Source organism: Anoplopoma fimbria, unplaced genomic scaffold (assembly GCF_027596085.1).
Source record: "Anoplopoma fimbria isolate UVic2021 breed Golden Eagle Sablefish unplaced genomic scaffold, Afim_UVic_2022 Un_contig_8572_pilon_pilon, whole genome shotgun sequence".
Lineage (NCBI taxonomy): Eukaryota > Metazoa > Chordata > Actinopteri > Perciformes > Anoplopomatidae > Anoplopoma > Anoplopoma fimbria.
The window spans coordinates 210-26,085 of NW_026553274.1; the positions used below are offsets into that span (position 1 = coordinate 210).

The 25,876-nt window shown below is 40.7% G+C and overlaps 1 pseudogene; it reads left to right on the forward strand.

Annotated features, from left to right (window-relative positions):
- The first annotated feature begins 4,703 nt into the window (after nucleotides 1–4,703).
- LOC129116427 (carboxyl-terminal PDZ ligand of neuronal nitric oxide synthase protein-like) overlaps nucleotides 4,704–25,876 on the forward strand; it is a 41,370-nt pseudogene continuing 20,197 nt past the window's right edge.

Genomic DNA, 25,876 nt, shown 5'->3' on the forward strand with positions numbered 1-25,876 from the left:
CCCTTATCTTTGCTTGTGCCAAGACTTCCAAGAAAGACAGCTGAAAGGTGCGCTGAACCTCTGCAGGTAATCTGGGATAAATAATGTATCGCCTTTTGACTAGGCCCTATCCATGGACGCTAACAGAGACTATTCTGCTGCAGGGATCCAGCTCACTGAGCTCTATATATCACAGCGTGATATATGGAGAGAAGAGAGAGATAGACAGACAGAGATACAGAGAAGCTACATTTACTCAGTTGAATTGACAGAGGAAAAGTGATGGGGAGGCGATAGAGACATCGAGAAAGGGCTAGACTGAGATGGTGACAGATGTCCAACAGAACTGCTCATGTCTTGAGAGCAGGATGTACAGGCTTTGCATTGGAGTGACAAATCTCTGAGCGGTCTTGTCAGCTGCCAAAATTGGAGAAACGTTGGAGAATTGGCTTTGGGCATTAAATGTCTAGATACACGACCACTAGCCTGATAAAAAGTGAGTCGGCTGAAAATGAGTAGTGTGTTGGAAGGGACTCTCCGTTCAACGAAGGTGTAAATAACACTGAAGACTCTGAAAGCGAACATTTATAAACGGATGCCAAGAAGTCTTATATCAAACGAACAAACATGGCCTTTCTCAGTTTCTTCCAGAACAACCCATATGGCTCTTTCAAATGACTTAATGAGCGTTTTGTGATCTACCACCTCTTTAATGAAGAGAAGGTTAGGTTTAGTCACTGGGTCATTGTTAAAGGAATATCATGGTCATATGGGCTGCGGTGGTGGCGGCACAAGACAATGAAATATGATCCAGAAAATCCAATTTGAGTATTTTACAACTTTGGAAAGGTTTTACAGGAACAGCCCTTCTATTTGTCTTTGTGATGATCACCAGGTAAAGCTTGAGATGCCAAAGTCATCCATCAAGGTGGCTGTGTTTTTCTTTCTGTTTGAGGGCGGCCTAAAAGGTTTTCTGACGAGTGTAAACATTTGTCTTTTTCAGTGTGTGAACATTTTTTTTTATCACAGGCAAGAAATGTTTGTGTTATCACTGACTATGATCCAGTGTTCAGTAGCATAAAGAACGCAACCAAGCCTCTCTCTAATTTAAAGAGTGCTGTAAAGGTCACAGTCTTTCTTTCTCGCGTTGAAACACCATGTGCAGCGTTTTATTACAATTAGGCTTAACTACTGTAATACATTGCTCTCCATTGTCCCACAAAAAGTCTATAAAACCATTTGAGCCCACAGAGCACTGCGCTGAGTGTAACTGGAACAAAAAAAAAAACTGAGCTCACATCACTGCTGTCCTTCAGTTACTGTTTTTTTAAGACCCTGGTTATATGCATATATATATATATATATATATATATATATATATATATATATATATATATATACAGTGGGGCAAAAAAGTATTTAGTCAGCCACCAATTGTGCAAGTTCTCCCACTTAAAAAGATGAGAGAGGCCTGTAATTTTCATCATAGGTATACCTAAACTATGAGACAAAATGAGAAAAAAATTCCTGAAAATCACATTGTCTGATTTTTAAAGAATATATTTGCAAATTATGGTGGAAAATAAGTATTTGGTCAATAACAAAAGTTCATCTCAATACTTTGTTATATACCCTTTGTTGGCAATGACAGAGGTCAAACGTTTTCTGTAAGTCTTCACAAGCTTTTCACACACTGTTGCTGGTATTTTGGCCCATTCCTCCATGCAGATCTCCTCTAGAGCAGTGATGTTTTGGGGCTGTCGCTGGGCAACACGGACTTTCAACTCCCTCCACAGATTTTCTATGGGGTTGAGATCTGGAGACTGGCTAGGCCACTCCAGGACCTTGAAATGCTTCTTACGAAGCCACTCCTTCGTTGCCGGGCGGTGTGTTTGGGATCATTGTCATGCTGAAAGACCCAGCCACGTTTCATCTCCAATGCCCTTGCTGATGGAAGGAGGTTTTCACTCAAAATCTCACGATACATGGCCCCATTCATTCTTTCCTTTACACGGATCAGTCGTCCTGGTCCCCTTGCAGAAAAACAGCCCCAAAGCATGATGTTTCCACCCCCATGCTTCACAGTAGGTATGGTGTTCTTTGGATGCAACTCGGCATTCTTTCTCCTCCAAACACGACGAGTTGAGTTTTTAACCAAAAAGTTCTATTTTGGTTTCATCTGACCATATGACATTCTCCCAATCCTCTTCTGGATCATCCAAATGCTCTCTAGCAAACTTCAGACGGGCCTGGACATGTACTGGCTTAAGCAGGGGACACGTCTGGCACTGCAGGATTTGAGTCCCTGGCGGCGTAGTGTGTTACTGATGGTAGCCTTTGTTACTTTGGTCCCAGCTCTCTGCAGGTCATTCACTAGATCCCCCGTGTGGTTCTGGGATTTTTGTTCACCGTTCTTGTGATCATTTTGGCCCCACGGGGTGAGATCTTGCGTGGAGCCCCAGATCGAGGGAGATTATCAGTGGTCTTGTATGTCTTCCATTTTCTAATAATTGCTCCCACAGTTGATTTCTTCACACCAAGCTGCTTACCTATTGCAGATTCAGTCTTCCCAGCCTGGTGCAGGTCTACAATTTTGTTTCTGGTGTCCTTTGACAGCTCTTTGGTCTTGGCCATAGTGGAGTTTGGAGTGTGACTGTTTGAGGTTGTGGACAGGTGTCTTTTATACTGATAACAAGTTCAAACAGGTGCCATTAATACAGGTAATGAGTGGAGGACAGAGGAGCCTCTTAAAGAAGATGTTACAGGTCTGTGAGAGCCAGAAATCTTGCTTGTTTGTAGGTGACCAAATACTTATTTTACCGAGGAATTTACCAATTAATTCATTAAAAATCCTACAATGTGATTTCCTGGATTCTTTCCCCCCATTCTGTCTCTCATAGTTGAAGTGTACCTATGATGAAAATTACAGGCGTCTCTCATCTTTTTAAGTGGGAGAACTTGCACAATTGGTGGCTGACTAAATACTTTTTTGCCCCGCTGTATACTCACACTTGACTGTGTAGTTGATATGCTCCAAAGCTATGTCCCTGACCTCTGTAGTGCCTCAGATCCACCGACTCTCTGCTGCTTACCCCCATCAAAGATTAAAGACTACGTTGAAGTTGCCTGCTGCTGTTTTGGACCCAAAGTGCCTGATGAAAATAGATCTTTATTTACTATTACCCACCCAACTACACATGCTTCTGTTCAATTTTAAATATTAAAATCTAACCTATTTTTAAAGCTTTTCCACTTCCTCTGTGTAGTGTATCAACTCAGTAGCTTTCAGTGATATTCTTAGTGTAAAGTTTTCTAGTTCCAGACCTCTGAATCATAACATAAACTTGGTTTGTGCATAATGAAGGGTGCTTTACTCGTTTCAAAACTTGCCAAGCCAATTAGGTTTGTTGGTGGGATTATGAATATGAACAACACTTTTGTGTGCCAAGACCTGAAAACATGCGGATGAGATGGATGCAGTTGAACAGATTTTTGTGGGTTAATACATATCCTCAATCCACTTGAGAGACATTAGGGCTTCCTGCTTTCAGGTTATTAAAAAAAGTTACATTTTTAACTTTTAGGTCAAACCTTAAAAGGGATAAACCGAGAAAGAGACTCTGTGCACAGCATTGTGTTATCTTGTGTATTTCCCAATCAGTGAGTGGGGGAGTTAAGCCTTTGGTGTGTGGAATAACAGCAGCATCTGTCATCATCCCCTGTTTGACTGCCTCTGGAAATGTCTTCAAATGAAATCACATGTGTTTACTGTCATGCTGAGGACCAACGTGGGTTGAAGTGACATGAATAGAGGGTCTACAGAGAAGGAGGAGGATGAGAAGGGGTGATTTATGGGGGGAGAAGATGGAGAAGAAGAGAACAGCACAGCAAACTGAACAGTGGGTCTGAGGAGGAAAAGAACAAGGCAGGAGAGAGTCAAGGATATGAAAAGTGTATTTGCGTGTTAGCATTTCTAACCACTGAACACGATACAGTCAAACACTGTGTTTGGTGTATTTTTAAATTGACTATGTTGGTTTGATGTCTTGCTTTTCAGCAGTCTTGCTTTTTAAGGCAATTGACAATAATTTATCTTATCTTTTTATCAGTGCCAGTAGAGCAACATGTCTTATCTGTTTCAGGATATTAAAACTAGTAGCCAGAAAACTGGAAAAGAGGGAAGAAAGATGACAGAGGGATACAAGTTAAAAGCTAAAGATGGTTGAGGCAGAAATCTGAGACGAGATGTGACTGACGCTCTGTAATTAGTTTGTAGTAGTTTGAATGTGTTTAAAGTAACCGGTTGCAGCTTTAATGCTCTGAATTTGCTTTAATGGCCACCATTATATTTATAACTGTCTGATACAGAAGCTACACAAGCCAGTTGCTAGCTAAAAAACAGGGCTGGTTGCCATGGCTGCAACCTATGATTATTTCAAACAATCGTTTCATCTTTTAAATGAAACACTATGCCACATCAGGGATCCATTCCTGATTAATATTCCCTTTCTTCTCAGGTTGTCAGAACAATCAAATGACAAATCAGTAGTTTTGGAAGTTTGATCAAAACCTGAATTAAGATCCCATACAGCCATGAAAGGCTCTGACATTTTTGAAATGATATCATGCTGTCAGTGGCTTTTAGCTGGGCAACTATACACAACAAAGTGGAGGCCACAAAGTTGGCTTAGTCAATGTTGGTTGTAGCCATCACTCTAAGGGTCATGAGGTATCAGGCCTGTTTTTTAGATCAGGGCATAACTTGTTTCTGCTGTTACAAGCAGCTTCTGGCTAGTCACTATGGAAACCACATCAGCACTAAAGGAAGCTGAAGCAGCAAAGTTGATATAGAAATAAAATAGTAATAACATTACACTGTGACCACACTATGACTGCAGCCAAACCTCACCACGGTACAGAAAAGTGAAAATATGTGGAGTTTGTCTGAATCTCAAAACCCAAAACATCTGTGGACGGGTGCCAAGGACCAGAACATCAGATTGTGTCAAAACCAGTTTAAGCTCTAAATGTAACACCCAGATGTGCCTAATATATTATATTTCTCATCTGATACTAAGCCTAGGGTCACATACTGCTCTGATAGCGACCCTTACTTCAGACTGCTGCAGAGGTTTTAACTAGGACAAGGAAGGATCGGATGTCCTTTGGCAGGGTCTTGATTTTGGTCTGGCTTTTTGGACAGACTACATCTGTACTGCTCATTCAGCTGAGGACAAGTGGTGTTTGGAGGCTAGGCCTCAGTGCTTTAAAATGAAGTCTGTTCTGCCTCTACAGCCTCTCTACTGCGACAAGCCAGTCAAGAGGGGGCTGACAGCAGACAGAAGTCACCTAAGTTGTTTTCACTTGACCTGCCTTTTCAGAGCCGGGCAGATAAGAGATAAGCAGACATATCCAGCTCTTGGCACCTGAGGACAATGGAAGAATCCAGTCAGATATAAATGATATTGTGATATTCCACTGAGTTTGGATACAGACAACTTCCTCTACCTGAGAATTGATTGTGTAATATCATAAGGTGACGTTGTTGGACTCTGTGACCTATATAGCTTATTAACGACTGCATTTCCTGCCTATTGTTTAAAACAAAAACAAAAAACGTTTCTGGGGAACTCTACTTCCAGACTGCATCTGACAAGAGTGGAAACCATCTGGACTTCAACATTTCCTGGGAATATCCCCTGAAAGTTATCTGGTCTGTTTGGAAGAACTGAGTTGCAAAATTACAAAGAGAAGAGCACCATCTACAGAAACTTATTCCAAAGAAATGACAACAAAAAAAAAGTCAGCATTTCTTAGTAAAAGTTTGAACTTTGGTTTAAAAAAACAGTATTGATGGTTTTGAACCAAATGGCAACACAAAAGTGGTACAAGTTGTGTTCTGAGAATTACAACTGCATTTGTTTTTTGTCTTTCTTTCCCACCCATCCAGAGTCAGGCCATGCGTATTGTTCGGACAGTCGGCCAGGCGTTCGAAGTTTGTCATAAACTGAGTCTGCTGCATACACAGCAGAACGCGGATGGACAGGAGGACAGCGAAAAGAACGGCAACGACTCCTCTGTCACAGGTACACAAACACACGAACAAGTACAACAATAGAGACACTAGACAGGCAGCCATGTGTGGGTGGAGTCGATGTCACGGTATGGTGTTCGGTGTGCTGATGGAAGAGGTAGGGGTTTTATTGGGTTGCAGCTGCAAAAATGTGTGAATGTGTCTAAAATTATCATCAAAAAAATGAGGTGTCCAAGAGGAGACACATAGCTGACAGTGGTTTCCAAGCTTGTGCTATGTAGCGAATCAGCTAGTGTGTTTTGCTTATTGCCAGCTGACCACCAATGGCAGTGAACGTTTTTCTTATAATGTTATCTTAAAGAGAAAAGATTGAGCAAGGATAGCATAGTCACAAAAATAATCCATCTGAGTAGTTGTAAATAATGTTTGTAACTTGTAACAATTCAGAAGGTTTTCTTTTTCCCCTACATTGAAATGCTGCTCCAACCAATTACTATGAACATATAATGTGATCAAACACTTACCTGCTGAACTGAATTACACAGTTATTGACCCATCTTATCTCGTGATCAATATAGTTACAAGATAAACAGTTGTCTAATTAAATATATGGTCTTTTCCAGGAAGGCTCATGTTAAATAAACACATATAATATTTTGTATTATCAATATACAAATATCTTAATCCAAAAAAGACGTGGCCTGACAGAAAACCACCTATTGATTGTCAGACAGCTCAAATGTGTTGCCCTATAGAACTTCTTTTTAGCAATGTCACCAAGTTTCAAGTTCTCAGCAATTGTTTTGTTGAGTAATGTTGTCATTACGGATAATACTGATGGTCGAAGCAACTTAAATAAAACTAAAGTTGTAGCAAGCCTTAGTGTTCCTTTAAATAATTTGAGGGAGGGTTGTAGGTTTTTTGGATTTGGATGAGAAAGAAAGATGGAGTTATAGGAGGGCGAAGCTCAGGTCCATTGACCCCAATGTGAAGAAGGTCTCAGCCAAGTACTAATGCCGAGCATACCTCACCACTTTAGAAAGACAAGGTGGACAAACCAGGAAGGAATGGTATTTTTAAGGTCATGGAATAAACTAAAGAAATATGCAACCTCACCATCAAGGCCATGGTGGAATTACATTTTTGTATTATTAATTTAATTTAATTTAATGTCCAAAAGTAATGCTAAAGCTGAAGTCTTGACAGAACATTCAGTAGCGTGCACAAACAGCTACACACCTCTCACACAATCATATGTTCTCTGATAGCACAAACAGACTAAACTATTCACGTCTACACACACACATACACCGACTAGTTCCTGCATGCCCAAGTTGGAGAGCATAAGAGGGCGATGCTGGAAACGAATGTCACGGATGAGTCAATCCAAAGAAAAATGGCACCACACAGCAACACTGGTGGGCTGAGCTGCTTTTATCCGCTGCCTCGTGCCTGGACAGGATGGTCCTCACTGCAGCTCAGGGACACGTGGCTCTGAGAGGGGTCTGAGAGGACAGACGTGGGGATTCAGCAGTTGGAATCCTCCCAGATCGGAGCTCTTTCACACCCCCGTTCCAGTCGTTACAGCAGCCAGCACTGGCCACCCTCCCCACCCTGATCTGACAGTGCCAGGCTGGGGTACGTTATCTCCACATCCCCCTCCAGAGACCAGCTCTCTTTCACATGCTAATGAGACCAGCGATCACCCACACATTATAACTGTAGATCCACCCATAACTGAAGGATCCCACATGCATACAAACTGGGGCCTATACACACACACCAACACGCTCCCTGTCATGGTGTGTTAAGCAACACAAGAGCCTTCACGCACAGCCAATGAGCTTATCTCGAGACCTAATTATCATGGCAATGAAAGGAGAGTGGATAGAAGAGCGGGAGACAGCGGATTAGAGGAACGGAACGCTGGAGGAAAGCATGGATATTGATGTGGAGGATGACGAAGTGATGGATATGAGAACAGAATGGAGCTTGCGATCTTGAAGGACGAAAGAGCGGGAAAAAGAGTAAAAGGAAGAAGTGAGTTGACCCTTGGCTAAGTCACGCCATCGGACACATACTGGCCATTAGCATAGCATCAACCAGATCCAACCAGGGTTCCACAACCAAAAGGCTGAGCTTAATAGACTCTAATGTAATCATTTCAGATTTAAGTCACTTTCAGGCTGTTTTTGTGGATTTTGAGCTAGTCACAGTTAAATGTTGTGCCTGGGGTATGGGTAATAGCGGTAAAAATATGTGTAGCTAACATTATCACCGCACGTTAGCACAACATTAACTATCGTTAGCACATCTATGCTGCTCTAGTTACGGAAGGGACTGAATATCCACACATGCTGCTTCTGCTTTTTAATGATTGTAACAGGTGTTTATCTTTTGAACCTGATTTTGCTGCTGCATCAAATTGACATCATGGATATATCTATTACGAGCATATTGTAGACCTCTCTTTCTGCTTCTTTCTGAAATTGCTTTTATTTTCCCCCCAAAATTGAAAAAAATATTAAGGGAGTGCAGTTAGTGACAGTGTGGGCTCCATGGTAGCTCTGACAGCTTGACGGGGTGGCAGCGGGGGCGGGGCTTAGCCGGCATGGCATGGAGAGAAATAGGTTTAGCAGCAGGGAGTCGGAAGAAAAGGGGAAGGGGCAGAAGGTACAGAGGAAGTGATGTTTTGTTCTCAGAAGAACATTCATGTGCAGCGTTTCAGCACAATTGTATTAAATGCTGCAACGAATGAACAATTTAATCTAATTAATAAACAAATAACTGTATAAAAATACTAATAAATAAACTAATTAATCCGCCTCACTGGGAAATAATGTCAAAATGTGGAATATTATCATTACAGTTCACATTAACATGAGAAACAACAGTGCCATAGGCTTGAAGTTCCATTCAGCGGCTCAGTGATCACTTAGTACTGAACAGTAATTAAAGCCTACCAGACATATGAGCAATATTCAGAAATGTTAATAGAAAAAAGTCCTATGAACATATTTTTTAGACTCATTCAGTTCACTCATAATTATTTTTTTTCCTTACAAATGTTTCCAATGGAATCCCACTTGTTTAAGTAATTTTCTAAATGCCAGTAGCTTAAATAAGGCAGATCATTTCACTTTCATTGGTTTTTAATTTTAGTTTAATATTGTTTATTATTTAATAATCCATGCATCAGAAGGTACTAGTGAGAAAAACAAGTCAGAACAGCATATTAGCAATAAAGTATATTGCACAGATTAGATATACTAACAGTATAATGCTGCATTTACACCAAAACAGGCGTTGCCATAAAATGCCAGTCCTTCCATTCATTTCAATGTGGATAGTGTGTTTGGGGTTTGGCTGTGAGTGCGATGCAGCCTTATACTAACACAAACAAACATTCCAAGAGCCCATTAGTGTTGCTCAGAATCCAACCTAATATACTACTACATAACCCCAACGTCATTACCCTCTCCCTTCACATGTTTCCTGTCTATATCCACTATTAGCTTTTAAATAAAGGCAAAAATACCAACAAAATATAAGATTAGAAAAATACACTTATAAAAGGCAAATTAGGTGATGGATCTGAAACAAGAGCAATAACATAGACTGCATACATGACACATAACCTTTAAAAGGCGGAACACATGTCAGCAACAAAAGGTAAGAGGAAGGGCAAAACAGCACAGTGCTGATAGCTGGGTAGAACGGTGGAGGAAAAGGAGTGGTAATGGAGAAAGAGGTGAGGGTAGTGCTGGCAGCAGGTTATCAAGCATGAGGTTTAAGTGAAGGGGGAGGACAGCAGTTATGGCAGGCTGCACAGAAGGAAGAAGGGGAGTAAAAGTGTAACAAGGGGAATGCTCGAAGTCAGATGTGGGATGGACAGTAGAGGTGAGTGGTTGAAGGCGCGGATGAAGAGGACGCTTCAGATTGAGTGGCAATGAAGATGAAAGAAAGAAGTACCAGATACAGACAGAAAAGTCCATTGAATACTCACTCAGATTTGGAGTGAGTGAGTTAACATTGACCCAATTTTCTATTTCCTTTAATTATGAGGAACTAAGAGTGTCCTCTATATCGAATTGTCTTTGAAATACTGTTAAATGAGAGGAACAGCAATGGAATGTTGAGCAAAAACCCTTATTAGCTAATAAGAGCGATCTGACCGGGAAGCATTACCAACCGGCTGTTGCATACTTGCAAACGTTCTAGTGATCCATGCTAGAGCGAAGTCAAAAACGTCTACGACTAAAATTTGTAACACAAAAAGTAATTTAAGTCTGTTGTTTTGTGTGGGGTCTTCTTCCTTTTTTTAAATCAGTTGAGATTTGAAAAAAATCCTCGAGTGAGCACCAAGCATTGCCCAATTCTGCTTTTGAGTAGTTTCTATGTTTTTAAAATGATTGCTTTTTTAATGAAACTTGCGGCATGGGGCTGTGTGAGAGGTAGTGAATGTGAATGTTTGTAACCGCCATTTATTCTAGCTAGAAATAGCTTAAGTAAGCCTGGCCCCAGTGGCTCCAAGTGCAATCTTATATTTCTAGTACAGTCAAGTTGCCACGAAGCAAAGGCAATTTTATCTAGAGGGCCGTTGTCAATAACTATGCCTTAACAAAAAAACATGATAACTAGACCACTGGCACCTACAATTCCCATGTTGTAACATTTACTTTGATGATACACAACCTCAGGCTTTGTTGTCAGGGAAGAAGTGTTCCAACTGTGACAACCAAGTTTATTTTCTGGTGATTTGCCTAGTGAGGCAAATAGAAATGAAATGTTAAATATTCAACAAGATTCTGACTGCTGAAGGAAAAGACAGTCTTAGGGTTCTGAGGAGCTTTTCAGCATCCATTTAGTGAAATCAACATGGGACCTTTTGCCAGACATTAGCCTTTTTTTTATGGAATATTTAAAAATGTAAGATAACTGTATTAATAGACTGAATGTGTGGTTCCCTACAGAGAGACTCATTTTCAAGGGTGTCAATGTATTCATCTGCAAAAGCAGCTTTCGGGCTTTATGTACTGAATTGGATGGTTACCTTTGCCAAAGTTTAAAGAATAAAATAAACCCTCATCAGCTGTTTTGTCGCAGTCTGCACAGATTTTTGTCTCATACACAGGCAATATTGTTGATCTCCATTGTTAGTGTTTACTGCTTCAGCAAAAACACAGTCTGTATCCAATCCTGTCCAATTTGTCCCATTAAAAATGTATTAACATTAATGAGAGCACTAATTAAAAACTCAAAACACAAAGTGGGAGCTCCCAAGAAACAAGAGGGTGTTTTGCAGCATTGTGTTATATTTGTATTTGCATTGTATTATAGCTCTTTGCTTAAGAGTGCATAAAGCATACTGTGATTCTGTGGATAATGTTTCTTACTGGCGTGTATTCATGTGTGTCCGCCCATGTGTGCGTGTGGCCATGTTCATGCCTACATGTGTGTATGCAGGCGTGCGTGCTTATCCACCTGTATGTGTATGTACTTTCCTCGGCTCAGCTCGGGAGCTGACGGGCGCCGAGAAGACGCCGACCGTCAGCGAGGAGACGGATATCGATGCGGAGGACGCGATCCAGGTGTCTGCAGCAGAGGAGTTGAACCCTGATAGAGGGGTGACTGATCTGGACGCCAAAGCCAAGTCCCTGACCTGAACCCCGAAGAGAGCAAGGTAAATCATACCATGATGATGTATGTGTGTTTTTTTTTACCTCTGCCCAACAGAGGATTATTTCAAATCTCCTTGTGATGAACTCGATGTTTGGCATCAACATGGCAGGGCAGTGGCTGTTAACAATGAATGTCTAAAATTGGCTACACACTAAGAAAATATTAAGTGTGTGTGTGTAGTTAAGTAAAATGTAAAACTGAGCAGAAATTGCAAGCATACAGATCACTAGAAATGGTATGAGATATTTTAGCTTTGCCAATAACTTCTTTACACGTCTGTCAGCATTGGATTACTTTATCAATCGCACAAAAAAGTGCATTAGTCAGTCAAATTTCAAAGCGTTGTTTGGATTTTGCACATTTGCTGGAATATTCAAACTTTAGAACCCAGTCCCAGTTTCACTAGCTAGTATCAATCATTTCCATCAGTTTTGTGCTGAGACTGGGAGCTATGATTACTACTTAACCTTCAAAAAGGCAATGTTTATGACTGGTAACTGCCGGAAGCACTCATCACACTAGAAAGATTACAGTTTTTTTTTTTATAACAACATGTGTCAATACACACTTTTTGAACTCAAAGTCCAAGAAATGTATTCTTATTTTGTTCTTGATTAGCAACTAAGGACACTTTTTTGACAGGTAATGTTAGCTTTCATGTTCTAATATCTGACTTTCTTGCTTCTTTCCAACATGCTCCATATTGTCTACTGTTAACATTAGTTTGACTGGCTGTCAACTTGTTAATCAAAGGTCAAAGCTCAGCTAGAAAACATATGTCTTTAGATAGGCAAATCACAATTTAATGTGTGAAAATAAGACTGTAGGCGGTTAAGGAGATTGACTGCAGATGGATTCAATTAATTGATTAAGTGTTTAATCTTCCAGCCAGCGTCACCAAACAAGTGCATAAAAAAAGGGAACATTTGAGGAAGGAAAGGTCCGCACAAGGACGGCTATAAAAATGTAACTGTGCATCAACATCTAGGGCCCTATCTTGCATCCGGCGCAAGTGACTTAGTCACTGGCGCATGTGTCGTTGCTAGTTTACAACTGGCGCAGAGCGTTCTTTTGCCACCAGCGCCACTCGCCAGTAAATTAGGGAATGATCTTGCGCCCCAAGGGGCGGTTCGGCGGAAGGAGGAGGCGTGTTCTGGCGCAAACGGTATTTTGCCGTTTCTGAAAACCATTGCGCTACTGACCAGGAAATACCTGGTTTAAAGTCAGTGGCGCGTTGTTCAGATGCTATTTTAAGGGCGCATGCATACATGCGCATGCGATGCATACGGATTGCTTGTGCACCTCGCGCATACACTTTGCTTCTCTCATCTACACGGACAGCAGTTCCCATTTTTGCAAACCATACATAATTACAAGGAAAATAAAATATTACCACACAAGGAAAATCATTGTGGTGTCCATAAAGATAAAATAAATAGGCATAAATCTAGCGTACACATTTACCCAAATTATTCACGCGAATTGTAGCAGGCGTAATGACGGATCAAATTAACCTGGTTGACCAATAGTGGCAAGAGACACATGTATATAAGGGGATGAGACGTGATGCTGAACTGCATGTGCCGATGCCATTACGTCCAAATGCCCCAGCAGCAGCACGGGAGAGGAGAGCTCATCTGTCAGAGGAGCTGCATCGTATATTTGATTTCTGATTTTTGATTTGATTTCATTTATTTATTTCAGACATATCAAAATACAAATCAAACATCGCAAATAACACCAAACAAAATAAAAAACATGACACTACAATAAACAAAAGCGATGTGCCAATTATTTCACTAAAGAAAAAAAATTACATACATTCAATTGATATGTCTGAAAAGGAGTAGGAAGAAGTGTAACACTTATTTAATCCTACCCCTTTTCCACAGTTCAATAATTAATATTTATTTAATTAATATATACTTCCTGTATTCCTCATAATCTCTCTTTATACTATATTTGATATATTATTTCATATATATATTAATATTATTATTTATTTTTTTATATTTTCCTTCTTACTTCTGTCCCTCATCCCTGTACCTTTTGAAAATCCTTGCTTTGAACCTTTTTTTAAACTGGATCATGTTTGGACATTGCTTTAGCTCCTTGTTCATCCCATTCCACAGTTTCACACCCCCAATTGAGATGCAATGACATTTTAAAGTCATGCGTACAGCCAGTGTCTTAAAGTTTAACTGTTCCCTCAAATTGTAACCCCCCTCTCTGTCAAAAAAAAGTTTTTGAATGTTACCTGGTAGCAGTTTATTTCTAGCTTTGAACATGATTTGTGCAACTTGATATTCAACCAGGTCATTGAACTTTATGATACGGGAATGTAAAAACAGGAGGTTGGTGTGATCATAATATCCAGCTTTATTGATTATTCTTATGGCTCGTTTTTGAAGTGTGACTAGTGGTAGCAGTGAGCTTTTGTAAGTGGTCCCCCAGACCTCCACACAGTAATTTAAATAAGGTAAGATCATTGAGCAGTAAAGAATATGCAATGAGTATATAGTGAGGTAAGCAAAACTAATGACATCTCCGCTCTATTGTTTAGCATTGTACAAATATTACCATGCATTCATAACCTTGTGAGTCAGAGAAAGTGAGCCCAAAACATCGGAAAGTATAGTATGTCCTTGAGACATTTTTTATTCGGCTTGTCCAAATGTTAGGCGTAAATGAAAAAAAATAATACAAAACGAAAAATGAAAAGTTGCAAAGATTTGAAGGAAAAAATATTTATTTTCTCCCTCCTCTGTAAGGCCTTTTACGCCTGCCTCGGCGGGATCCAACAAATGAGGGTCCGGGAGTGGCGACGCTGGATGTGCTCCTGGTGGAGCGGGTGGACGGAGATGGAATGGGGGGAGGAAGGGGCACAACAGGGGGAGGAAGGGGCACAACAGGGGGAGGAGGTGGGTCGTTTGGGGGCCATGCACGTTCCATTGCTGTCGCAATCCGGTCCAAACTTGAGGCGATGCGCCCGAGAGGCCGCAGCAACATCGCCACCCGGTCCAGACGGGTGTTGGTGTTTCGCCGCATCCCGGCCAGCTCCCGCTCCAGCATGTCGAACCCGGTTTGCTGGAGCTGCAGGAACGGGTGGTCCTGCGGTCTCATGCTGCTGCTGCCACGGCGTCTTGCTTGAGGGCGCCGCGCGGCTCCCTCAGCTGCCCCGTGCGCACTGGTCCCGAGGCCAGGGTCTTCTTCCTGAGAAGCTACGTGACATTGTTTTGATTTATTTTATGGCTGTGTTACATTTATTAAATGTCAAAAATGATTAAAAAGATTTTCACGAGACATCTCTATTTATGTGAACTTTATTTATGTACCTTCGGGTTGGACAGCTGGTGCATCGGGTTGGGTGCCGACCTCTAAGCCCCCAAAACCCTCAACACTTTCAGCGGTCAGTGTTGATGCAGCGATATCCTCTGCTGGCGTGAGGTCCTGGTAACTGCCAGATCCTCCTCCAGTCTTTTGACGTGCTTTCAAGTTGGCCGCAAGCTTGGCCTTGCCTCTTCTCCTGACGTCGTTGTATCGCTTACGGCAATGGAGCGATGTCCTATTTTGTCCAGTTGCTGAAACAATTACGGCGATTTCCTCCCAAGCCGCTTTCACGGAAGCAATTTTGGGTGGGTTTCTCCCATCCCCATATAAAGCCAACTCACGTTCTTTGACTGCTCTGACAAGCACATCGGTATCTTCAATGGTGAACCTTTCATTGCGTGCGCCTGGCAAACCCGCCATCATAATAGCAATCCGCCATGGAACATGCGCCGATCGTTCTTAAAGGGGATGCGAGAAAACGCTCTGATTGGTTCATTGCACGTTACGCCCAAACCACACCTACGGGTAATTAGGCTGCTTCAGACCAACCCTTTTGACACTTGCGCCGCGGCGGAAGTGTCATTTATCCGCCTGTAAAATAGCGATAGCGCCGTAGAACCGCCCACAAAGCTACTTGCGCTTTGCGCTTTCCCACTTGCGTTTCAGACCGTTAAAATACTGGGATTTACAGTTGTATGCAGTCCAAGGGTATAATTGTCTTTCGGCTTGGAGGCAGCAGTGGGAGGACGACACGGCATGATGAGGGCAAAGAGATGGTGTAGCATTGTGTTATTACACTACTCTTTGCCTTGAGACCTTTGGCTCTGCATCAATTTGGCAACAATGTGGAATAATGATTATATTTATTATGTTTCCCACCACCTGGCTTTGCTTAGTGAGGTATTGGATTTGTTTTGTGCCTTACAAAATAGTATTCTCATTCTCATTTTTATGTTTCTGTTTGTTGTTTTTTGCAACATTTCCTTCCATTAACAATCCATTTGGAGACAGGATTGCAATTTCACAATTTCAAGATGCAACACTGTCAACGCAATATTCGCATTTGTGTTGATATAAAGTGCAATTAACATTGTTATGTCAGCAAAGATGGTTTTGGTTATATATTGGAAAAGTTGAAGCACAAGTCAAGACACTGGCTTTTGAAAGACTTTAACCAAATCCACAATCTTTCCCTAACCTTGCCAAAGTGTGTTATTAGTCTAATATAACTCTTTGTGACGGTGGAATTGTGGGGCTGCATCTACATTTAGTTTTCTTTTTTCGTTTCTGAAATAGCAAATTTACTAATGACAGCTACTTTCCACAGCCATTCGGAAGGTGTGCAGAGGTACGAAGCTTTGATCTTTGGTCCCTGGCATCAAAGTTCTGTTCTTTGTTCAGCAATTACATTCCTCCCACAATGTATTAGAAAAGGAGGATCAGTAGTATTTAATCATATCTTGTAGAAAATATGTCGGAAGATGAGCTGACATCACACGGTATTTGCTCTACGCTGCAAGTTTTATTCAAGTTGGTCTTCATTTAATTTGAATTGGTATGCTGTTACCAAACTTTATAGGTTAACAGAAAAAAAAGATAATTAATATGAGAAATAACACATCATGTCAGATGGGTTGCTCAAAAAGGAAGCTGTTGTCTTACCAGAATAAAAGCTATTTACTAAGATGTATCGCTAGAGAAAAGCTGTTTTTGAGGGCAGAGTTGCAATCATTATCTCAGGGGACGTATAAAAAACGGAATGCCCTACAACGAAAATAAACTAACGAGTAAATACCAAACAACGAACATGGAATGCAGACATCCAGCTAAAGACAGCAGACACTAAATAAACAAACCAAAGCTATTCTAAACCGATGGGTCCACGGTGTCCACAGATATTAAGTCCAAGGGGGTACCAAAGTTAGGAGCTTCAACTGAAAAACTATAGTCTGAAGAAAGAAACAACCAACAAACCTTAGCAGAGGACCTCATAGACCTGCTGCTGATGAAGGGCTGCAGTAGATCTTTAATGAAAGCAGGCGTTGACCACGCAAGGCTCTACATGTCAAGTACAATCTTGAACTGGATTCTACATTTGATAGGAAGCCGGTTTGTAAAAAGTCAAAAGTGGAGTCGTGAGACTTTTTGGAGGGCTCGATCAAAAGCTTGGCAGAAGCATTTTGGACCACTTGTAGGTGATTTAGAGAAGCCTTGCTAAGGCAGGTGAGAAGACAATTGCTTCGGTCAAGACGGTATGAGATAAAGGCATGAACAATTTTTTCCAGTTCAGCTGTGGACATATTTGTCAGCACAAACAACACAATGTTGTGGTGTGTTTCTGCCACTTAGCCAGTTACAGAGTTGCCAAGTCCAACTCTTTGTCAGATATACCAAAAACTAATTCACAGGAAGTTTTAGTTTTTCAGTTTTTCTTGTTCTCCTTCCCCCTTAAAGTGTCAAATATTCCTATTTGCAGGAAAAGCTCTGATCTGTAGTTAACTCTGGGTAATTAGGCAGTTCCTTAGGCAATCTATGTTAATGGTGAATAATTAACAGGCAGGCAGTTACTGTAGGCAGCACTCCAGAGTTTATTAAACCTTTTTCATCAGGAAACAAATGAGAAGGTTACATATGTCACCTTATGCTCCAAGCTCACCGAAACATACCTATCAAGTCACCAAATGGAGACTCACCAGCCCAAGACTTTGAGAGCCATTTTGGGTCCTAAATCAGAGTTACAAAACCAAGCTATTCAGCTGTTTAACAGTCCCTGGGCCCCATTAACGTTTGAGTTATATGACCTTTCATTACTGCCCCTGATTGAAAGCAACACGGCGTGAAATCACTGAAACAACGAGCTCTCAGCAATGACCTCTATTCTCAGGTCATTGGAGGAAGTGTGTGTTACAGTTTGTGTAGCTACTTTTGCAGTACATCTATTCTTTCAGTATATTTTTATTTGACACATTTGTCACTCTTGACAGTGTTACAGATTAAATGGGAATCTGCAGGGAGAAGTGGGGGAAGGTAGCATTGATTAAGATGTGTGTGCCTTTACGTTTGTGCCCATGTGTATGCATTTTTTATTACAAAACCGTGTGTGTATTTCCCGGAGAGGAGGGATTTGATTCACTACAGGGTTTCCCTGGAAGCTCATGAAAGGGAAAGCAGCCTGTGAGTGTTAAAGTTCATTCTTTTCCAGTCAGCTCCCGTTAGACTGACAAATCCCTCGGTGCCCTGCGTTCAAACGATCCCGCAGGACTCTCTGAGCACACATCAATCCTACCTTTTAGCTTTGTGTCCATGAGGTTGAGTCAGGACGTTTAATTTTAAAAGGTTTGCCTCCAGTATCAGAGGAGCGAAGAGATCAGAGCGTAACTAAACTACAAATTGGAAAGGCAAAAGTCACAGTTTAGAGATAACTGCATTTTACACATTTCAAGAGGCTACACATGTTTTTGTTGTAAGGAAATGCCTTTTTTATGTTTGAATTAGATAGAGAGAGAGAGAAGGGGAATTAGTGTGTACACATGGGCATGTGTGCATTAAAGAGAGGCTGTACAACAAATGCTCAGATAGAGGTTTTGCCTCGGGCCTACTTTCAGTTGCTGTCAGGCAGGTGTAAACACTCTGATCCATGAGTGTAGTGCTACAGGCACTACTCCACTGCCAGCACTCTCTCTTTCATTTTTTCCCCATGTCCCCTCATTAGTGTGCCTCAATTCTTTTAGACTATCATAACCTTACATGGAGGGATTACGGAGCAGGCCTACCGGGTACAGGGCTAGGAGCCCAAGGGGTCAGGGGTCCTCTGTTTGAAGTGACTGTTAACATTTCTTGTTGGAAAGTCACTGAGCTCATTTAAAACAAAGGATGTCGTGTTTTTTTGCTCCTGGTCTTGATCAGAGTCAGAAAGCTGGCGTGGGCAATTATTCATTTTTTTGCAGTTTTCAAGAAACGGCAAAGAAAATATTTGCCAGAATTTGGAAATACAGCTCTCAAGGCAAGGCAAAACTCGATTTATCAGTCCATCTACGTTATGGGGCTGCTGCCCTCGCGACTCAATCCAGAATTTGTTTTTTACAACACTCCATTTTCTGGGTCGATATTTACCAAGTATATCTCTTTCCAATAATTTAATTTAAATTGAGTGTTAGAGTAACGTAAAGAGTGATTTAGTTACTTCACTGCAGGTCGGATGAAAATTTTCCTCAGGCAAATATATAAGATGCAACATATATAGTAGGGAGAAGTTTAAAATAATGAATTAATAGTTAAATAACATTTTATTTTGTTTGAATTCAGCTTTTTAATCAACTAAATTCAAATTTACGCAACTAACAAAGTTATTTCCAGGAAACTTCTTGAAAATATATATGATATTATTATGAAATAGTTTATTTCTGTCTCTGTGTGCAGCATCCTGAGACCACAGTGTCATTAACATACTGTAAAATGAGTAAAGGAATTGAAATCAGAAAAGCAGATTTTCTCTGGATAAAAAGAGCCTACATCACAGTTGTCCTTTGATGGTTCCTATTTTTTCTGTCATATTTAGTATAATATCTGTGCAGAGGTGTGTCAGTGTTGATCTGTCTGAGTCACACTGCCTACACTACATGTCACTGAACGAGATGTGAAAGACTGAATATTTTCCTCATATTTTGCTCCTATGTAGGAGGCTGCGGGGCCTTTTACACATTTGGGCCGTTGTCTCATCATCCGTTGATGTGGCCAAGGTGTCATTTGTTGTTAGTTCATTCAGTCTGTCCAACACCCTGGTCCAGTATGAAGTTCATACTTTTAGTCCCTAGTTGTATAAAACTTAAATAAACGCTCCAGCTTGGTTTATTCTCTTGAAGAATGTATTCATATCCAGTGTAATTCATATCTTAAAAACAGATCATTCCAGTTCTTGTTTAGTATTGGTGAAAAGAAGCAGTGAGGATGTTACAATTGAGTTGATTCGTCTTTTTGCTATGCTTCTGCAAAGTGCTGCTCCATTGGACGTTATCACTGATTGTCTTTATCGTGCATTTTTTGTATTACTAAATGTTGCTTTCTCTCTTCAATAAAGAATTTGTTTAATTGGATTAATGGGATTAGTTGAGAAATTGGTATGCAAATAGATAACTGACAACTTAAAATTATGGGGATGCACTGCATCACCAGTAAACAGCTTCTGAACATGAGCCCAGTGCACTACAGAGTGTAAGTACCAAAGTATGAATGTGTGTTCCTGTCTGTTTAAAGCTCAGGTAGTCATTCCTTTTATCCAGTGAGACAGTAATCATCCTGAATGTTGCTTTCACACGTACTATGATTGCTCACCTGGCCTCAGGACAACAGTGTGATGATGACATGGAGGACTTGTGTAGGAGGAAGGTGGGAGGTGTGGGAAGGAAGTGTAGTTAAACATGAAATGGTAGATATCACAGTTTCCCCGTTTGTGTGACTTGTAAAGGGATGTGTTGATACACATTACGCAGCCATCAATCTAGAAAAAGATGCTGCGGTGCCAGGAAGATAACCATTCAGAAATATAGCATAGAAGAATTTACAATCTGCTCCATTGCACATACACTGGAAGCGATGGACTTTCCCGTGAAGTAGGAGACATCTTTTGTCTAATGCATTTGCATTTTCATAGATTTTAATGAGGGAGAACAATGTGGAAAACCAATATCAGATATAGAATATACATGGTATAATTTTATATATTGTAAAATAATTATCTGGGAGGGTGTTTTGAAGTAGACTCGGTCTGGATTGCCGGTTCTCACATCTTAAAAGGGTTGCCAAGACGAGGGGCGTCTAAAGTCTCCCTCTATTCTCCAGTCTTTTTACCCACAGCTAACACCGACATCCACTTTCCCCCACTCTTAACACCCTTTTTTTTCTGGTTGTCTCCTCAGCAACTTTGCAGGACAGAGAGTTATTATATTTTCAAGAGTATTGAAATACTCTTTTCTGAAAAGCATGCAATAAAAAAAGCAGGCAATAAGCAGGCAATAAATATTCAGGCAATAAATATTCAGACCTTCAACTTTTCACCATCCGTAAACTATATATTGGAGGGACGAGGGACGAGGTCCAAATTTTTCCCTGCTGGGGTCACTTCTCTTGATAGGCCTGCAGTCTGATGATTTGATTTCTTAGCAAGTGTTCGTGTCTATGTGTGGACTGAAAAAACTAAAGGCTGCCAACCAACGAGGAGTCACAAGGCCGGTAGCCAAAAAGTCTTGTCATCGTACAGACCATAGTATTTAAGCACAGACCTCAGCATTTTAGCATTCCTCACCCATGTTTGATCAATATACTTCTGCCTTCACACCTGTACGTATATCTGGCAATATTATGGTACGTTAAAAGAATGACCTTTTGACCTTAGGAAGAGCTCCGTTTTCCCACAGGTTTGAATCATCCTTGCCATTGTTTTCATGAATGTGAACCCAAATGTTTCATGGGGCTGATTAAAATGATTATCCACTGGCTCAGATAATAGACACACTTTAAGTCCACGTTCTAGGTTGTTTCTCCCTTCTCTCTTTTTTCGCTCGATGCCTCTATCACTTGACTTTCCTCTCCATTAGCCTGCATTTTTTGCTGACATTCAATATCTTTTGCAAGGAATGCATTCAGTGCAGTGTCTAATGGAAGATTCATGCAATCATGGGCCACTCCATTTCCCCCTACTGAAACTCAGAGTTAGAAACATCCTTAAAACAGCTGTTAACCGCTATGATACATAGCGTAATTTAAAGATACCACACAATGTAGATTTAAAGACCCCTACAACAGAGTGACAAACTAAAAGGCATGCAAATAAGATCAAACCAATTAGATAATCACAAAAGTGGGTTTCTTTTTAATAAATATATGAAAAACTATGAGTGGTCAAGGACCGTTTACTGTGTTCAGTCACAGATCCATTCATAAAACACCAGCAGATGTTTAAAAGAAAAACACCATTTTAATAGCTAGTGTTGCAGATATATAGCTTTCGGACACCAATAGCAGCACCACTGAAGAGCAGCACGCTGTCAGAGTATAATGTGTTTTGTTACTTTACAGCCCCCTCAAATAGTTTTTCCCAACCTGCTTAGAAGACTTCCTGCTATCTTATCCGACTTTGTATTGACCAATTTTATGAGCAGATCTGTGCCTGAAATGTCCAGGTTCTGTCATTTCAGTCTAGATCCATGCAGGATCGAGATACGTGGTATCTGGTTCTGGATCAATGCTAATTAAACCTCCCAAAGATAGCTTGCCCCTGAGTCAACACAGAGTAGCATCACCCATCCCCCGGCCAAGCCCACACATTAGTTTAACTGATCACAGTCCTGATCCACATGGCCCAGAGCTCTGTTGTTTCTCTATCCTAGCAGCTAGTCACCTGGCGTTCCTGCTCAGTCATTTATTAGAAACCTCAAATCAAAACCAACATGGCCCCGAGTGCTGAAGACAGCCACCATGAACAACAGCTCTTGTTAAAATTAATGAGGCGACCATCAGCTGAGGAAACAAGATGGCATTTAGAGTAATTTGGATGTTGTGAAATAGAAAAAATGGCAGCTAAGACAGTAGGAGGCCACTGAAATCCTCAAATTTGTTGTATAGGTGCAGGTATTCATTAACCAGCTGTGTGAGTCCAGCCTCTAGGTTGTGCATTTAACTAAAAGGAAATGGAAAGTCTTATTTGAAAGGTCACACAAATGCGACCAATGATATTATTGGGCAGCAGTAGATTGTTAGCCACTGTAGCCCGACGTGTTGGAAAATTGTCTTACTTTGTCAAAAAAAGCCTTTTCAAACTGGAATTGTGATGCTTTACTTTTCTGTGAAATGTTTTATTTCGCCATCAAGACGTTGCCAACATTTCCTCTGAATGAGAATACCACTGTTTTATTTATACAATTAATCTACACAACAACATTAAGAAAAAAAGTTCCTTGGTAAAGCTAATTTTATTTCAAGGTTCAGATGTAATGGCATTGACATGATAACAAGCTTACCACTAGTAGTACCCTCAAGAGACCAGACATATTCTTTGTTTTAAGGAGCACAACTCTTCCATTTTGCTCAAGTAGACAATTTAGCCAACTAAGCTTTTTTTTACATTTAACTGGCAGGTTCAGGCCTGTTGTCGAGGCTTGACTGGAAAAGTATGAATTCACTAAAGAAGGATCAAAAAAGTATATTGTTTTTTATCAGTTATTGTAGCTCTCTGGATGCACCAAACTGATTAGCTACCTCACCAAGCACAGTTCAGTGTGCTGCAGAGGAAAAGTCAGTTGAAATTGATCGGTTACCACTGGTTGCATGTATCAACTTCCCAAATCAACAACAACAATCCTGAGGTTCAAACTACATTTATCCTTTTTTGGCCCCTTGAAGCCAGGAGAAACAAATGTGAACACAGCACTGATATTATCACTGTTGAGTAACTTGTTAGCAAACCGTTGTCTCCTAAAACATTAAGCAGACACAGAGCAGCATCATTGTAGCACTCCTTTAGGGTTGTGACTGAGTTGATGTAAACCATCTGAGGCTGGTTTGCATCAACTCCTCGGGGTGTACGTGGTTCTTAAAGTGCTAAATGCTTTGCTTTATTTATTGCTAACTTTAAGAAGTGCATCGATCCAACATTTTCAGTCCCGACGCCAATACCTGGACTCTGGGTATCGGCTGATGCTGGGTACTAATCTGTGTTTAATTAAAAAGCTGTAGGCCTCACTGTGAGGAAGTAACTGGGGTCATTGTTTTATGTGTAAGGCAACATCAGGCTTGACTTTAACATTTCTTTCATAACTTTGTAAAACAAAATGTTACAAATACATACTTAGATGTGAATATACAGAATTATTATTTATTTATTGAAATAATGGTATCCTATACCAGACCTATTCCCAATATTCACCAATATGAGATCCAGCTCTCTGATTCAGTATCGGACCAATGTCGGTATTGGTATTAGTATCGGTGCATCTCTACTAACTTAGTCTGTCTGCCATTTAGTGCTAGACATGAAGCAAACAGTGGGGTTTTTAAAGCTTCTTTGCCGGAAACAACAACTTGCTGCAGCGGGAATGACACTTTGAGAATAACAGAACGAAAGACGATGAAATCTTTTGTAGAGCCGAGGAGAACTGGAGATTTGTGATAATTCTCTTCGGGTTTATCACTACAAGCATTGACTCTTAAATACAAGTACTCATCTGATCCACAGTTAATGTCAAAATATTGATTATAGCTTATTCAAGTAAGGTGGGGGTTTTTTTTTTCAATGCATGTAAACATCACTACTGGTTTAGAATAATCCGGCAATGACTCTGGAAAACTGTCCCTCCATGTCTGACTTTTTCCCCATGTTAAACGCCATTAATGATAGGCTGCGTCAAAGCTTAATGCGAACATATTCACAAGATCCTATGCTGCTATTACTTCTTATATAATGACTGTTACAGTTGATGGTACGGTTTGATATTTCATCCAGAGCCACAATAGAGTGATCTCCCAGGCATTTTTCTTGAGAGCCCTTGATAAAGTTGTAAATCTGTAGCCGAGGCTGTCAGCAGTGAGAGAAGCCAGACCCCGTCTAACCTTTTGGTGTTTTATTGCCTGTGTGTGTGTGTGTGTGTGTGTGTGTGTGTGTGTGTGTGTGTGTGTGTGTGTGTGTGTGTGTGTGTGTGTGTGTGTGTGTGTGTGTGTGTGTGTGTGTCTCTCTGTCTGTCCATGTGTGTGGGAGGGGACAGTCTGTTTGTCTGTCCATGTGTGTGGGAGGGGACAGTCTGTTTGACGGATAGAAAGCAGCTAGTATAATCACAGCTAGAGGATGAGAAATAAAGACTTCCTTCATCCCATGTTGTCTTATCTTCTGTCTCACTTTCACCTTGCTTTTTTAAAGCCCTCTTTTCCTTCCCTGGTTTCTTCCTCCCCTCTTTCTGTCCCTCAATGAGTATAACAAGAGGCTAAAAGATAGTGGAAGACTCCAGCTGCCTGCTAAGAGCCTGCATTAGCAAGTGCATGTGTGGGAATTAGATGGTAATAGCAAGAGTTTCCCTCCGGCAGGCCAGACTCGAGCACTTATCATGGGGAATTTCAGTGGAAGGCCGTTTTTCTCCATCCCCTCTAACTCCCCCACTCAGTTTGAATATTCTACGCTGCTGTCTCCTGTAATTGGCTTCGACTGCGGTAAACAAGTTTAGAGGCAAAAACAGTGTTTGAATATGCAAGTCCTTGCTCGACAAACTGCTTTCTGTGTTGGAAAGTGTTTGTGTGCGAGAAAGTGAGTGTATGTGTGCATATTTGCACTCGCATACTCGTATTCGTAGATAAGCATTCGTAATAAATTCAATGCTTGTCTCTCAAAATGAATATTGGTCTCTGTGGATCAGTGTCACTGTCATGCATCCTTCATCTAACTTGATTTACTCAGTCATCCGTCCTATAATACATCTTCAGGTTAACCAACTTTGACCAATGATTGATCTCCTCACTAGTGATGTTTTTTTCTTCTTTTTCTTTTTTTTCTATGAATTTACTTTTTATTCCCTATGTTTATACCCTAAAAGCTGCCAAATGTGTTTTTTCTCAATAATGTTCATCCACTGAATGCCTCAAACACCACTATTTCCCTGCCCTTTTAGACAGGCCTTAAGACATTTGTTCAATGTGCCTCAAGGCTGTTTGGGTCGTTTTTTAACTTACAGTGATTGGCTTAAGGGGATGCTATCTTTACAGGTGACATGTTTCTGTAAAAAAAAAAAAAAAAAAATCAGTTTGGCACAGAAAGAAATTGTTCATGATTACCTTGGCATTTCTTTGGCTCTTAATATATTGTGTTTCTTT